Raw genomic sequence first — 18,230 nt, 5'->3', positions numbered from 1 at the left:
ATTTAGCTCCCCTACTACTGATGGCGACTAACTTTATGATTGTCGGTGATCTCAATGTTCATTTTAATGATACAACCTGCCATATCAGTACTAATCTACTGTCTGATCTAGCAGCCATGAATATTACCCTGCACAACTCGGGCCCCACTCACAAGGCGGGTAATTTGCTTGACCCAATTTTATCTAATTTGGATGCAGTATTATGCAAGCCCCCCTTACCTGTCCCGTGGTCCGACCACTTTGTGGTAGAATTCTCCATTTCGCTTGACCAAATTCCTAACCACTTTGCAACAGCTCCTAAACCCAGACTGACCCGCAATTGGAAGAAATTGGATTCCAACAAATTTAATTCTGTTTTGTCAGACTCTATGCCCCTTACTGAGGTCAGTAGCACTGATCAAGTGGACGTTATTCTCCACTGGCTTACGTCTGCTGCTGACATTTGTCTTCCACTTCGAAAGCAGACATTTAATATACACCACCCTCCTGCGCCATGGTTCAATGACCATCTAAAAAAAGAAAAAAACAGCTGCAAACATCTCGAGCGGAAGTGGCGCTCCGAGTACGATCCACATGTTAAACTACAATATAAAGCTGCTTTAACAAAATACCATACCCTCTGTAAGAAAGCCAGAACTGAATATGTGAATTCATCTATTTTAAATGCTCAAAATCGTCCCAAAGCCTTGTTTAAAGTGGTGCAGGAAATTTCTGGTGCTACTAGTCAACCCAAGGCTCCATGCTTGGATAAAGCACAATGTGACTCCTTAGCAGAATTTTTTATTTCTAAGATCGAGAATATATATGCTGACTTTGGCCCTCCGAACGTCCCCTTAGTCTCCCCTGAACCTGAACCTATCATATCTACTACTCCACGCATCCTTCAGTCGGCAGCATCGGAGATTACTGCCTGGGATCCTTTGACCCCTTCCATACTACATGACATAGTTAAAAGCATCAACTCCGGTTCCCCTCTGGATCCTTTCCCTCCTCAAATTCTGCTTACCCTAGACCCCTCTTCTTTAAAGCTTATCATGGAGTTATTGAATACATCATTCAGGGAGGCCAAGGTCCCCAATTCATGGAAACATGCAATGGTCGTACCATTGTTGAAAAAGGCCAATGCAGATCCTAATAACCCCGCCAACTTTCGAATAATCTAACTTCTTCCAGTCTACTCTAAGAGTCTGGAAAAGCATATAAATAAACAACTCACCAGCTACATTGAATCTTATAACATTCTACACTATTCACAATCTGGTTTTCGCTCTGGCTTTTCTACAGAATCTACACTTCTGGGAGTCTCTGAAACCATTCGACATCTGGTGGACAGAGGGGAGACCGTGGCACTTATTCTATTAGATTTAACAACTGCCAGAAGCCTAGTGTGATTTTGGATCTGGTCAAGCAAGCATAGCGACAACCTGACATCTGGTTGTCCTTACTAGGGCGCCTAGATGCTCCTTGGAGCGATTGTTGCGCGATACAAATTGGCATTTACATTACATTACATTAAGTGCCGCATTTGATACGGTCTCCCACCCCATTCTGGTTAACATTCTAAAGACAGCTGGCATCACTCACTCCGCTCTTGGTTGGCTTACCAGTTTCTTGTCCGACCGGACGTTTCAAGTCTTCTCGGCTACCTCTGCGTCCAAAATTCACAAATCTGCATATGGTGTTCCGCAAGGTTCCATCCTGAGCCCCCTTCTCTTTAATTTATACGTCAGACCCTTGGCTGCTATTGCGGAGCAAGCGGGGCTCTCCATATATTCATATGCAGATGACACACAGATCATTTTTTCTCTTTCCACCAGTCATCACTCCACTACATCCTCCCTCTGCCATGGTCTTAATAATATTGCCTCCTGGATGCATGATAACAAGCTAAAATTGAACGGAGGGAAAACCGAACTTCTCCTATTTGGCAATAATCCCGCCTTATGGGGACCCTCTCATTGGCCTGCTCAAATGGGTACCCCTCCTAACCCTTTGAAAACAGCTCGCATCCTGGGGATAATTTTTGATGACCAGTTGTCCATGAGACAACATGCTGTTAGAGTCTCTTCCATTTGTATAACCATTCTCAAATGGTTGAAGAAAATCACTTGGATGCTTCCTTTGGACACCCAGAAAACCGTAGTCCAGGCGCTAATAACATCCCGCCTGGACTATGGTAATGTTCTTTTTCTGTTCCCCCTCTGTAAATCTGCACCATTCTGAAAGCCCAAGGAACGGCAAAGTGGTCAAGCACTCGGAGACTGACAGTCACAAAGAACGAGCTGCACTCCTATGCCGACTACAAATAAAAAAAAATGCATCTGAGGCAAACATCGGTCACTGGTGTATTGGTAGTTCTAGATCGCTTTGCAGCAGCTCCCTTGCAGCATGGGCACTTCATATAAGTGAACTCAGATATTCTTCTGCCACTGGTCTTGAATCCCGGGGTGTGACCTCCCCCACCATGAAAGATGTCTTCGGCAGCAGAGCTCACACCAGCAGTTTGTGATGATGATGAGGAGATTTCGGATCATCAACATGGACACTCAAAGTTTATTTGTATGTGTTCCCATGCAGGGAACTGTACTGTTCTCTTATTCATTGTTCTTTCCCTTTCTTTCTCCTGTGATGACTTATGACTTATCAGACATCGGGCACTGGTGAATTTACTCGGGGTCTGTCGCCCACCCACAGATCTCATTAGTACTCACCTGACCCTATCCTTTCCCATGTTAATGGTTAATATAATTAGTCTTAATGTTAGAAGCCTCAACTCCCCTGTAAAGTGCATAGCCCTTCCTTCTCTCATTAAGGAGGCCAAACGTGACATTTTTCTTTTACAGGGAACACACTTGCTTAAGGCTGACTGAAAGTGGCTATGAGCCCGGTGGTTTGATCGTCAGTAACTCTCAGCGGACCCTGGCAACACATTCCCCTGGGAGGGTGACACAAACACATGCAGAGATGGCTGGCAGATTCCTCTCATTGCACATTGACATGAAAGGCCATAGGGTTTACATTGGCTAATCTCCACTGCCCTAATGATCATCAAGAATCCTTTCTTAGGGAGGGAGGCAGTGGGTCGTGTTCTAACCACTCCTTACATGGATAGTATAATAGGTGGAGACTTCAACATAGTTGTTGACTCACAATTAGACAGATCTGCACAAAGAAAAGGTCAACTGGTGCACTGTCCCTTACCTTTAGGCATGGGTTGACTGGGATGGGGTTGATGGATGTATGGCAACTAACACATCCAACGGCACAAGAAGACACTTTCTTCTCTGTGGCACATCAAACATATGCTCGCATTGACTTCTTTCTCATCTCTTCGCAAATCACTGGCCCCACATCCATGATGGACATAGGGGTAGCTGTAACTACCCTGTTACTTTATGATTCACACCATTTAGCTCCACTCCATCTTCTTGAACTTGGCGCCTTCATTTTAAGCTCTTCAGCTATGAAAGTACAGAGAGATTAAAGCTACAATAGATGCCTTCCTAGCTATGAACGGCACACCAACCATGTCTACCACACTTGTGGGACACACTGAAAGCAGTGGTTCAGAGCCAGTTCATCACCATAGCAGCAAGATTTATTGCAGGCAGACAAAACAAACATACACAGCTGCAGTCTATGGTCAGGGATCTCGAAACTACCCCTGAACGCACTGGTTTACTGGCATTCCGGTGTCAACCTAATGTAGTATGCAAGCAGTTAAAAGCCCTAGACATGTACAGGGCAGAATATGCCATGTGATACACAAAACAAAAATATTATGTGGGAGGGAGTAAGGCAGGATGTATTTTGGCTTAATTTCTTCGTTCTCAGGCATTGCAGCAAAGGGTAGAAGAGCTCATGAAGTCGGACGGTACCCTGACTCATCAAGAAGAGCTGATCACTCAAGAATTTGAATCTTTTTATGCTCGGCTGTCCTCTGCAGAGACTCTTGATGAGGATTATTGAGCCATTTTTGGACTCGGCCCCCCTGCACTGTGTCCCCAGGAGGATGTTAACAGTCTAGATAGGGATATTAAACCGCACAAAGTCCTTATAGCAATACAGTGCCTCCAGACTGGTAAAACACCAGGCCATGATGGGTATAGCATAGAGTTCTATAAAGCGCTTGGGTAACTTCTGTCCCCCATACTATTGAGGCTGTATAATGACTTCAATACTGCTGGCTTCCTGATGCCCACGATGCAGCTGGCTACGATTTCTATCATTCGTAAACCAGCGAAAGTCCCCAAGTGCTGCTCCTCATACCAGCTCATGTTCTTATTAAATGTGGAGGCAAAGATTTTTAAGGGTCTAGCTCACAGATTAACTCATTACTTGCAGAGATTGGGAGGGACGGGCGAAAGACAAATCAAGGAGGCCGAATGTGCTTTTCTATTTTGTCGTTTATTCTCTCCTTTTGGGTGAACAGTTAGTCATAGTGGAATATTAGGGAGAACAGATTAACACAGAAAGAAAACCATTCTTTATGATAACTGTCTTGGCTTTATATTCTCCTTCTTCCCATGGTAATCCTCCTCTTTGTCGGATTATTGCAGGTTTGGGCTTCCGTGGTGCATCGTCCCTGGTCTGCCAAAATAAAAACACAGGGAAAGGAAGGTGAGCAAAACGGGTCTGGTATATTTGGTCTGAGGAGCTACAGAGTCCTTAACCACAGCCACAGGTGTTAGGGAAATTACTCTTCCTGACGTGAATCACAAGTCACCTACCCACTTCCTCCCTTTTTTTTATCAGGCAGTCTCGTGGCTCCCAGGTCAGACCTCCTGGTTTGTATCCCTGGTTTTTGGGAAAGAGTAGTGCATAAGTAGACCAGGTGAATTTGTACTTTGTCTATTGCTATTATCTTCCCTTTCTGGTTTAGATTCTAGATTGGATTTTCCTTCAAACCCAATTATTATCAATTCAGTCCCCTTTGCATAGTAGAACTGAACATTACCATAAAGTACCCCAAATTCAAAAGAAACCACACAAGACAAAAAAATAACACATAAACAATTGTTTCCATCGAGATGTATATGGAACCCTTTGCTGGTCATCCATCAATCTCTGGCATTACCATGGGGAGCAGGACACACAAAATTGTATGTTATGTGGACGTCATTCTGCTTATTTTATCAAATCGACATACCTCTCTAGTAGCGGTTATGAAGGAACTGGCACATTTTGGGAAAGTCTCTGGCTTTAAAACCAACCTCCAAAAATCATCTATATTGAGCATCACTGTCCCCGAAGAGGATAGGGCCTCATTAGTGGCTGGCTTCCTGTTCACCTGGGCCACACATGGGGTGACATACCTGGGTGTGCAGATACACGCCAACAACAACAGCAGCACATAGGTCAAGTCAAAATAACTTTATTTGGTGCAAAGACCATGAAAGTTTGGCAAACAGACATTACAAGTTAACATTTTCATCACCAGCACATAATTATACTGCACTTCTGTCGACCAATCACCCAGACCTGTCTAAATCAAAAGGGTATGACCTTTCTTGGTTGCCCGCTTAGCAGCGGTCAATATGATGCATCAGCCGAAGGTGTTGTATGTCATGCAAACATTACCATTTCAGCCCCGGTCACAAACCCTGGATAAATTGCAGAGTCTTTTTTGGGAGTTTGTCTGGAATGAGAGGAAAGCGAGGATGGCAAAGGCGCAAGCTTATCCACCCCTGGTGTTTGGGGCTCCCACACCTAGTGTGTTGTTATCAGCCAGCACAATTGTGCTATATGAGTGGTCCCGTCCTAGCACCGAAAAGCACTGGTGCTTCATTGACCAAGCTGTGGTGGGGATGCATATTTGGAAGATTCTGTGGCAACCCAGGGCATATCGACCGCCTGGGGTGTACATCTCCCCAATACTACACGCTAGAGGGGGGTGTGGGACAAGGTACAGACACAGAAGGGACCGTCCACTCCTATATCCCCAAAATAGGGAACCTACACTTCCCGTGCTGTTTGTTACTTCTTACGGTACATGGCAAGAGGCTAACTGTAAAAGGGTCAGCACCTTTTTTGAAGCTGAAGGCTGTATGGATTTCTCTCAGCTTCGGTCGGCTTTCGATCTTCCATTAGCAGCCCGATGGCAGTACATAGTCATTCATCATTGGGTTTCCCAGCCTTCGAGTCCATACTAGTAAACCCATCACACCATTTGAGAAATGGCCCGTCAGCAGCTCCTCCGATAAATGGCTTCTTTCTGATATAAACAGCTTCCTAGTCATGTCGCAGAGATTACCTAAGACTACGGCACATCTTAGGTGGGAGTCAGAGTGTGAACGCACCGTTACAGATAGAGAGTGGTGTGACATTCTCCATCATGCCCGGCCACTGCATGCAACACATCTAATTAAAAAATGTTCCTCTAGAAAGTTCACTATTGGTATTATACCCTAGCAAGATTTGCACATTGGTACACAGGCAGGGATAGCGCATGTTGGCGACGATGCAGACAGACGGGCGCTCTTACTCATATTCTTTGGCAATGTCGTTAAATAAGTGCTTTTTGGTGGGAGGGCCTAGCTCTGGTAGATGGAATATATGAAACAGATATTTCCCAGCTGCGTTTTACCTGGACTACCAAACCCACTGACATATCTGTTAAAATCACATAAGGGGCGTGCCATTACCTTGGCTTCGGGGGCTGCAAAGTAACTCCTACTCTCATGATGGGGCTCAGAATCGATCCCAACCTTCACAGACTGGCTTCATAAACTTTGAGAATTACCGGGGTTAGAGAACTTGATGTCAGTTGCAACACACATGCTGCCCTTATTCGACAAGAGATGGGGATGCTGCATACGCTATCTCTCAGATAAGTTTCGAGAATTGACATGCTCAACGTACCTATGAGTTCTTTGACCCAAAATAATGGAGACCAGACTTAGACAGGTAGAGGGCAACTGTACAGAGCTTGGCCCAGTCTCCCTAACACTTTTCATTGCACTCTTGATGTCATACTTGTTCCAATGGTTCTCAACACGCACATACCCTTCTGACTAGACCCCTTTCTAACTCTTCTTTCTGTTTTATTTTTACCTTCTTCTTATGTTAAAGTTGCATAATAATTCCCCACAGCCTCAGGATTTAGGTTGGATGACTGTTGGTTTTGATGAAAATACTTCCAATAAAATATATCATAAACATAAAGAGGATTTAAAATTACAGTTCATTTGAGTCTAAACGGCATATACCTACCTGCTCCTAATCCAAATTTGGCAACCATTTAAATGTTAAATAAGGTAACACCAGCATTAACCAATGGAAGAGACAAGGCTTATAGTACTGGAAAATAACTTTACATGTAAAATTTAAAGTCACATGTCCTACTTTTTAAATACCATGCAATCTACCCTATGATCTTATACGGTCAGCCTTAAGGGTGAATTATAAGTATTAAAAAGGAATCCTTAGGCATGGCAAAAGGATTCTTTTGCCAGGTCAAAATGGCAGCTTAAACTGCACTACAGGCTGACGTGGCAAGTCCGAGGCATACTTCAAAAGGCTACTTTAGTGTGTGGCACAATGAATGCTAGAAGGCCACTAGTAACATCACATCTGCAGGCCCTGTGTGCATGTAGTGCCATTGGCTAGGGACTTATAAGTGCATTATATGTGCCAATGAATCCAATGGCAATAAAAAACAGTTAAACAGGCCAAACAAATATAATAAGATTTGTTGTTTTAAATTACCACCGTTAATCATTTACTTGTTTGGACTTGTGGGACTGAAGAGAAAGACACAATTAATTTACCAAGGGCTATTAAGTGAATAGAAGGATATTGTGGCATAGGTAGTAAATCTTCCTAATTCGACCTTTATTACAAGAAGCTCATAATCATTCCAGGTATTCCACTGCTCCAAATTCACTATTACCGGGGTGTCCCCTAATCTCAAGGGTGAGGAAATACCAGTAACGATGACCTTTTTGAGAATAAAATGTAGAAATCAGACTTATCATGCTGATTTCTTCATGATTGTCCCAGGTATTCCACCAACAGACTTTGCTTTCTTGAAGGAAAAAATCAAGTGGAAATCACTTACCAGTGATGTTTGCACTAAAAGTATCATTCGGATAGGCCTGGTATCTTATTTTAGTGAGCCAATTCCAATTAATGGGCCACTGATAATGTGTGCATAAGTGTGTAGAACATATCGTCTTAGTAGTGCAGTTAGATTATCATTTAGCAGAGTGTTCAGAGAAAATAAAAGCAGAAACTAAGCTACTTGTAAGTTTGAAGTTAGAGAGTGTAAACACAGAAGCTCCTGCACCTATGCAAGCAGGCAGAAAGAAGGCCTACACAGAATGTATGCATGTACTGTTGAGGTCAGGTTAATTTCTTAAGGACTGCGGGGTAAATATAGAATATCTAACAATCAAGCATCAGTAACATCATACACTGAGAGGCACAGTTGCAGGGGTAGCTGGTACCCAGGGGCATTATGGCACTGTCCCTCCAGCACCTGCACTGCACAGGAAGAAAAGTATAAAAATAAATATATTTAATGTTATATTAATTTGTTTTTTTTCAAATGATGTCAATTTTCCAGTGTTTGATATTTTGGTTTGCATGATTGTAGTTATGTTTCCGTAGTTTTGTTTTGCTTACAAGATTGTGGTATTTTAGATATTTTTTCCGCAATATTTTTATAATTTATATTTGCATACTCACTGTTTAAGCATAGGATCATGTATTTTATGTTTATATATGTCAGCATTGTTTTTCTCTATATGGTGTCATACAACCTACCAAAGTTATGATGTAAAATTGATTTGGAACCTCGTGCACCAATATTTTGTAGTTGAATATATGAACTCACAGACTCGGACACAGCTTAGAAAGTAGATGAACATTTGGGCAGCAGATTTATTAGCCATCACAGTTATGAAATGCACCTGCAGATTTTCAATACCGCATAGATGAGGTCGTGAGACAATACTGTCTGTTTATACCTCTGTTTAGATTATCTGGGTCTTATCCTGATTTATTCAGAATCTCTGTAAACACACATACAGCATTTCAAGCTGGACTAAAAACAGCTAAAAGGTCATCAGCTTTTTTAAAAAAACGGATCTGGGATTCTTGTTTATAAAATTACACCCAAAGGATTTAAGATAGATGAAAGAAAGTGTCAGCCATTGTCACTGGCCACGCCAAGCTATTCAAAGATTTTTGGCCTTTGTACTGATGGGTACAGAGCAGTTTGTACCCATCAGTGTAATGTTACAGTGGGTATCGCATATATGTATAGTTGTGAATAGTGTACCACCCAGCATGGGTGTGTCTATGGAGGGGGCAACGGGGAGAGAGAGGGGAAAAGGAGGGGGGAAAAAGAGAAGCAGGAAGGGGACATCGCGTATGACGGGGGTCCTTCTTGGCCAGCTTGATTTCATTCATTGACAGGTAGTCCTTCCACTGGGTAAGAGGCCAGCAAAGGGGTAATTGCGCCTGTGAAGTCTGTGATAACTGGTTTGTGTGTTCTGATACCAGCGTCCCCCGGAGATCCAGCGGCCACGAATGCATGCTGAGGCCCGTCTGGGCTTTCCATGTCATGGCTTTTTTGCATTTGGCTAGGCCCAGAGCTAGGTCTAGAAACGTATTCAGAGCTTTACTCGATGTGGATCGCTTTGTAGCACCTAGTAGGAAATGAGTGGGTTGTACCGAAACCTGGCTTTCGGCTGCTTCTGCAAGTACAGTGGCTATTGTGCTTCAGTAACTTTGTATGCTTGTGCAGGTCCATACCATATGTGTGAATATGGCCCCCGGGTCGTGGCATCCGGGTCACCTGTCAATAGATGTAGGGTACATACGGGCTAGTCTGTGGGGAGTGAGATAAGTGTGGTGTAGGAAGTTAAATTGGGTGTATTGCAGCCTAGCATTGGTTCAGACAGTTTTTGGGTGCCCAAGGCATTGTGCCCAGTGTTTGTCTGAGATGTAGGTACATGCATCAACCATTTTTGAGAGCGCATACGGTGCAATTCGCAAAAAAATCAGCAGTTTGCGCCTGCAATAAGGGCATTTGTTATGCATCAAGGCTCAAGGCACTCGTAATTTGTAATATGCTGGGAGAAATCACACACCTCCCGATGACAGACAACATATTGGAGGGCCTCTTGGGTTTACGCAGGCGCAACAAAGCCCGGAAGGTACACTTACGATTCCTGGACTTAGCGACTGTATTGGCAATCAGAGCTATTACTATGAGGTGGAAATCTCCAAAGAGCCCACCACCACACATATGGCGAGAGGAAGTACTCATATGGGGTAGCGCAGAAAGCGCAGCACTTAGACGAAAAGACGCAAGGGGGTTGCAGAAGCATCCCATCTCTATGGAATGGGACGTTCTGCTTGAAGACTTCACACAACTAGACATCGCACTTACATTTCAGGACCTGCCACCCTAATATATTTTGTCATTCACCACCTGTCCTGCGACAAACAGGGTATTCTGAAGAAGGCCCCTAGTATACCAAAGATATAGGTTGACACTTATGACCTTGCATAGAAATGAGACGGAATAGACAACAACACACAAACAGACCAGGTGTGGGGGTGGGGGGGAGAGGGTAGTTAATTTAGTTTAAGGTTGTGTGAATACTGATACATGTCACAGCCTGTTAGGGCCATTGGTAATTATTCTGGATGACTCCACATGTTGCATTTATTACATTGTAAGTTCTATGTTATAGAAATGAAGGATGTAAAACTTGTAGTCTGTACACTTACTCATGATGACTGATGGGTTCATGTTACAACAAAATGTAAAATGCCAAGACCATTCGTTATGATGTGATGCACCGTGAATAATGGCATAATAAAGTTTGTTAAAAAAAAAAAGGCATTCGCGATTTGAGAATTCAGAATTAATTGTGATTTGTCAAATTGCAATTGCATTTAAGGAATCGCAATTCGCGATTCCTTAAATGCAATGCAAGAACCACTTTAGAATTGCGATTTCGCTACTAGGGGGCACAAATTACCATCAAGTTGAACTTGATGGTAATTTGCAAATACTTTGAAACATGCAATAAGGTGCATTTTTCAAAGTTTTAGGTTACACGCACACATGCCCTTGGGGCATGTGTGTGCGCAACATGTGTGCACAGAGCAATTTCAGGGGTGCAGCAGGGTGTCCTTTTGACACCCTTGAAATTGCATACGCAATTTGCGAGTACCTTTTGGTTCTCGCAAATTGCGCATGCAATCTCCCATTCATTCCTATGGGCCTGTAGTCCCATAGGAATGAATAGGAAGGCATTCCTTAATTGCGACTCGCAATTTGCAACTCGCAATTAAGGAATGTTTGGGAATTGCTAATTTCATTGCGATTTCTACATGCATAGGCTTTTGCAATTCCTTAATTGCAATTCCTTAATAATCACAATTAAGGAATCGCAATAGCCTACATTGATGCATGGACCTGATAGTGTTTATCAACTCAGTTTCCCAGTACTCATGCAAGGCTGTCAACGTGGGTGTATCGTCCAGCCTAAAAGAAATATTTATGGCCTTTACTGCGTGTCTGCCCCTTCCATGTGTCAACAGTGTCTGCAAGGGTTGTGATGTGGGCGGTTTTACTCGATCATTACCCCACGTTCGTAAAAAGTGGCATGTCAGCAGGGCATGCAGGAGAAAGGAACCCTGTGGAATGTCGTATGTGTCCACTAGCTCGTCAACCATTTGCAATTGTGAGTCTGCGTACATATCTCCCCACGTGTCCAACCCCCTCTCCCTCCAAGAGCCAAGTTCTGAGCGTCTGTGGCAAGTGAATGTGCCTGGGAGTACCTCCAATGGCAAGCTTGAGGCATAATACCCAATTGGGTCTTGTTTTCGCTATAAAAAAAACTTTTAGAATAAATAAATATGGGGTAGTCTGTTCCCTAGGAAGCACGTATCTGGACTAACTGCGTCTAGCCGCCATCATTAGCATGTAACCATGGTGTTTCTGGGTCTGTGTAGTAGTTCCTGCCAACCATTCCAATATTGTCGGGCAATCCCAAGAAATGGCCTCCATTATCAATTCAGTGAGATTACTCTTACCTAGCCAACTCATTGGCCATGTCAACTGTGCTGCAGTGTAGTAACGCTCATAATTTGGACCGCCCAGACCGCCCTCTGACAATGGTAGTTACAATGTTTTTAAAGTCACCCTGGCCCTAGAGTGTCCCCAAATGATCAAAAGAGATCAAAACAGATTCCAGATCTTTAAAAAATTTCCATGGCAGGCAATAGGGGAGTGTAGAAAAGACATATAAGAGACGCAGAAGGACCAGCATCTTGGAGATTGCCACCCATCCCATAAGAGATAAGTGTTGTATCTTGGTATCTTCTTGTGATGCTGTAATGTTCTATGTGTCACACTGTGCTCACTGGATTCCAGAGTGAGGGACCCACGTCTGGGCATACCCTTCCCACATAGGGTGAACAGCAAAACACACAAGATGATGGACGGAATGTTGCACAATGGCAAAACATTCACCCCCAGTCACAGATCTGGGTTTAATCCATCGTTATTTTGTACTGGGGCGAATGTATGATATTGTTCTGCATTCTGTCCATCAACTGTTGTTTTTGCATATGTCACCGCGAGTGGGACAGGTATGCTCAGACGTGAGTCCCGTGCTTTCCACACCACTGGAGTCAAGCTATCCTGGCTGATGACCGCTGATAGCCAGAAACCGGTCCTAGGGTGCTTGATTCTGGTCCAGGAAAGACATTGTTTGGCAGTTCGGGCTAGACTGTTCCCAAGAGGCACAGGGTCAAGGCTGATTTGCATATGGCCATGTCTGAACTGGGGTGGTGTGGAGTGCAAAAAAACGATGGATTTAGGCCCAGATCCCTGTACTGGGGTGAATGTATGACATTGTTCTGCATTCTGTCCATCCACTGTTGTTTTTGCATTTGTCACCCCGAGTGGGACGGGTATGCTCAGACGTGAGTCCCGTGCTCTCCACACCACTGGAATCAAGCTATCCTGGCTGATGATGGCTGATAGCCAGAAACTGGTCCTAGGATGCTTGATTCCGGTCCAGGAAAGACATGGCTTGGCAGTTCGGCCTGCACTGTTCCCATGAGGCACAGGGTCAAGGCTGATTTGCACATGGCCATGTCTGAACTGGGGTGGTGTGGAGTGCAAAAAACGATGGATTCAGGCCCAGATCTCTGACCTGAGGTAAATGTATGACATTGTTTTGCATTTTGTCCATCAACTGTTTTTTTTGCATTTGTCACCCCGAGTGGAACGGGTATGCTCAGACGTGAGTCCCGTGCTCTCCACACCACTGGAGTCAAGCTATCCTGGCTGATGACGGCTGATAGCCAGAAACCGGTCCTAAGAGGCTTGATTCTGGTCCAGGAAAGACATGGCTTAGCAGTTCGGGCTGGTCTGTTCCCATGAGGCACAGGGTCAAGGCTGATTTGCATATGGCCATGTCTGAACTGGGGTGGTGTGGAGTGCAAAAAAAACGATGGATTTAGGCCCAGATCTCTGTACTGGGGTGAATGTATGAGATTGTTCTGCATTCTGTCCATCAACTGTTGTTTTTGCATATGATATTTTGGTTACATACAGTTCTAATGGAATGGGTGGTCACAGAGGAGATTAAGGCCCCGATTACGACTTTGGGCAGTGTTAGGGCAGAGGACTTCCCACCCTGAGTCTCTGCCGCCCTGCAGATAGATTACACATTTTTTGTAGTCTGGCATGTGGCGTAGCAGTCCCGTGGCGGGGCTGTTTAAAAGGCTTTTTGTGAGCCAGAAACTGCACCGCTGCGGGACCGCCAGTGCATGTTCCTGCACAGGAAGCAATGCACCATGTCATGCCTTTCTTCCTATGCAGGAACTGGGGTGTAGAAATACACCCCGTGCACATGGGTAAAAGTGGGCCCTGTTGGCCCCCTTTCTTTCCTCACCGCCAGCCTTTTCATGGAGGAAGTATCAACCATGATAGCGCTGGTGGTGAGGAAAGTTGTAATATTCTTGGCGGTACCATAGGGCACTACCAACCATATTGCAGCCCTCAGACCACTGCAGGGAACAGGGCTTTGCTGAGGTGGTCCAATGGCGGTCCTACTGCCAAAGTCCCAATAGGGCGGTTGGACCGCTAATGCGGCAGTGGCTGAACCACCACCACCACCGTGCCCCTGCAATTAGGGCCTTAGTGCTAATTGCTTCAGATGCTGTGGATTTCCTGCTATTATGATGAGTTCAAGTGAAGTGCAAATTGTATCTAAATTTGTTAAACTGCATGTGTGCTCCACAGAGGAGTTGGAAAAGTTGAAAGACTCTAGGTTTGTCATCAGGTATTGTGGCTGGGGGTCATTTGGTCAACAGCGCCAGTTATTCAGGTACCCCAAGATACAGAGGGTGCCAAGGTTTTAGTGATGTCCAAGAGGGTTTCCGGGTATGTGGGAAAAAGCTCTCTTGTCCATTGGAGGTCTATATATAAGCAAGAATCAGTAATGGAAAGTAGGTGAGAGGAATCTGTGGACTTGCCTGCTGTGTGGTCATAGAAGCTGGTGACCTTTGTGAGTCCTGGAAGAGGGCTGCTAGTCCTCTTCTGGTCTTTCTTGCGCTTTTAGGTGAACATTCCATGTAAAGTGGGGATTGCCCAAACTATAAGGCAGTTATTAAATAGCTTGCGCCTACTCGTGCCACAATGGCTAACTCTAAGGTTGCACAGTGCAGGTTGTGGAGATATTGTCATTCCATAGGGCATTCACAAAATTATCTCAAATATTTTCTCCCAAAAAATGTAAAATGCATCACATCCACTTTATCGCAGCACTCACAAGAACTACTAGCGAGAAAGCATGTTTTTTTTTAATGTCACATTCGAGTTTGCATTGTGCACAACTTTTGTTTTTATCAACAACTCGTTCTCGAATCCTCCACTTGCGGGACCAAGACTGCAAGAAGCTGGAACAAACCATGATATAATTACATCCTAGAAAACTTACTTCATTCACACGAAAAGATGTTCTTTTATGACACTAGTTTTCTGTCGCAGGGTCATTAGGGAGAGAAAAGGACATCTGAAGATCTTCTGAACTAATCCGGCGGTTCCAAACATCTAGCCGGAATAATCAGGACTTGAACATTCTGTGATTTTCTCATCCCTTGTAAATGGGCACACTGTCCTCTGAGACTTTATATTTGATTTGAGTCACTCTCTGGGAAGAAAAATGCTTGTGATCAACACAGCATGTAAACTCACCCCTGAAGGCCAAGGACATCCTCTCCATGGCGCTCCCACCCTCGGCGATCCAGATGTGTGTAAACCACATATTATTGTTTAATATGTGATTGTTTACCAGGAAAGCGGACTGGAACAAATGTGCTTTTTCCAGCACTGACCGAGCAAAACTTCAGAGAGTAACAAAAACAACCACTTTAAAAGAACGTTATAAATTCCTTCTGAAATAGCATGTGAATTTAAGCTGCACATCAGCATTTATAATGCTGTATATATATGACACATCTGTATATAGCTCTCAATTTTACATGTATACCATGTTTCACATACGGAATTTTGCGCGAGATTTGTATGTTACTTAAGAAGTGTTGTAAACTGTAATCCAATTTTTAACCCAACTGAAAAGTACTTAACATCCCCACATCAAAAGCATGAACCTCTGAATCAGACCCACCTGTGATCTCTAAGTTGCACATTATAGGGATCTCAGCAATGATATTGAATTATTTGCTCATTGAGTACTCACAGTTTTGACAGTTACGTTCTTTGAGACACACAGTGACATCCATTTATTTAACATTGACAACCGAACGTGGTTAGGGAGGGGTTAGCATTAGGTCAACAGAGGGACAACGTTTTCTTGGCTCCACGACCAAGTTTGCTCCCTTTTTGAGAATGAACAACCAACACACCTCTATTACTGGCAAAAAAACGATCCTAATTTCAGGCGAAGAAGGCAGCACACAAGTCCATGACATCACCACATGAAAGATCAGGAGGGGGCTGTTAATCGGACCATTTTGAGAAAATGCAAAAACGTAATAAAGTCGATTACTGAATAGGCATCGCATGATTAAGGGTTCCTCCCTCACTTGAGAAATTACCCTTTTTAAATCAAAACAAATGATTTGTGTTTCTGCCTAAACGATGATTCACTCATAGTTTTGCCAGAATCTGTAGGTTTTGACAGAATAGTTTGCTTTTATAAGGCTCTTAGTCGATATTATTCATAGCACGAATCATGGCAGTTTAAGTTATTTTTGTCAAGCCTGTATTATTGGCTTGGTTCAGTTTCTCTTACACTTTTCTCTATATATTTTTCATGTTTGACCACAATTTAATATGTTTTGCTTTCCACGTTGCCAGTTTTTACTGATATTGTGATGCGTAATTTTGAATTGTTTACTCTTCTTTTCATTTTTCTATTTGCCTCTTAAATTGTTCTATGTCGATTGTTAAATGAAACACTGCAAATGATGAGTTTTAGGACTATTGTCTGTGATAAATCGTTGTTTAAAAATGGGCACGGTATGGGTTATGGCAAGGATGAGCAAGAATTGGGATTAGGTTTGATGTTTGGAATGCTCTTTTTAAAAAAAAAAGTTACGTTTAGATTAAGTTATTGTGGAGAGTAGGGCAAGGTTAATGTTGTAGGGAAAGTTGCAGGGTAAGAGTGACAGTTAATTGAGGATAAAGGGTTGTGTTAGAATTGTTACAGTCACGCATCTGACAGGAGGCACTAAAACCCAAAGAGAAGAACTTTAGTAGATAGCATAGTCCCGCCAGTGAATGTTTGAGGATTTCTTCTCCAGGTAAGGGGTTGCATGTTTGAATGTTAAAGAGGGGAGGAAATATATATCTTATGCTCTTCATATCATTTATCAAGATGATTAAGTGACTGAATCATCAAGACTAGGACCAAAGTCAGGGCATTCTCTGGTAGATCAGGGTGAACAGGGGTAGGCACAGTATGAAGTAGGACTAATCGATGAGGTGAAGTTCTCCATAGGCTTTCTGAGCAGGATCCACACAAATTCTGCTTCTCCAGGTAACAAACTGAACACAAACTGCCCGTGTGAGTCTTTTGTGTAGGCCAGTAAATTGGGAGCTGTCAAGAATATGACTTACCTCTCATTTGCATATCTGTGATCAGATTCACAAAAGCCTAATATTTGCTCCAGTTCTAATGGAGCCGAAAATTGCTATACAGATGAAATTTGGGGTGAGTATAGAAGAGAGAGGCAAAACAAACAAACATCAGAGTGGGCCTGAGGAAAGAAATGCATAAACACGAAGGAACTAAAAAACAGAAACATAGGCTCACATATGATAAACCTAAACAGCAACCCATATACTAAGGCTATCTCTTTCCACGGATGAAACTACAAAAGCCAAAAGAGTGGCAAAAAAAACCCAAGGGGAAACATATAACCAGCAGGAGGATTTGATAAATTGCTTATTACTATTACCAGTGATTCTGCAGTATAAAATTGAGGCACGTTCTCTCAAATGTTTCTTATTTTATCCTCCATCAAGCATGCTAGGTTCCCTCTGTTCTGTGTAATATGTTAGCTCTATAGGATTAAGCCATATCCAGTGAGGTAAAAAAGGTTCCTAATAGATTGTGGAAAGTAATAAAAAATGAATTGTAACTAACCCTGGGAGGAGTTTGTGGAGTTGCGCTACGCGAAACTCCGCATTGTGAAAAAAAAACGTTGTCACGCAGAGCTCCGCAAGTGGCAGAGTGCAAGAGAAAAATGCTATTTGCAGTGATTTTCAGTGGCGGATGCTAGTACGCACTGTGCAATCATCGCGAACGGCACCATGCACAGGGCAAGCGGGCGCTGCTTTCCTTTCTGCCATTAGAGTAGACTTTTACTCGAGCGGCAGCTTTCTCAACGGCAACGAGCAGTTTCTCACTGCAAGCAGACGCAAGCATATGCGACCACTAGCAATGAGAAACCTGACCCCCTCCCCCCAGCGTAGAGAAATCTCACCAGTAGAAATGGAGCTTATTAAAGATGATAGCTAAATGTTTATAATCCTGTAGAACATGTCCAACCCCTCCACTAGAGCATCATTAACTATCCAACTACTGATGTGAAGATTCTAATAGAAAAGTGTTTTTTCCAGGCAAGTTATTGTTGGACCAGGCCCTCCCTGTAGGGCTACTCCCAAAATATTTGCCTTTATCTCTCCTGTTTCTTGAACCTGTTTGTGTTGGCTTCAGGACTCTGCA

The sequence above is a fragment of the Lissotriton vulgaris genome, chromosome 4_1, assembly GCF_964263255.1.
Source record: "Lissotriton vulgaris chromosome 4_1, aLisVul1.2, whole genome shotgun sequence".
Classification (NCBI taxonomy): Eukaryota; Metazoa; Chordata; class Amphibia; order Caudata; family Salamandridae; genus Lissotriton; species Lissotriton vulgaris.
Note: the sequence above shows the minus strand (reverse complement) of the source record.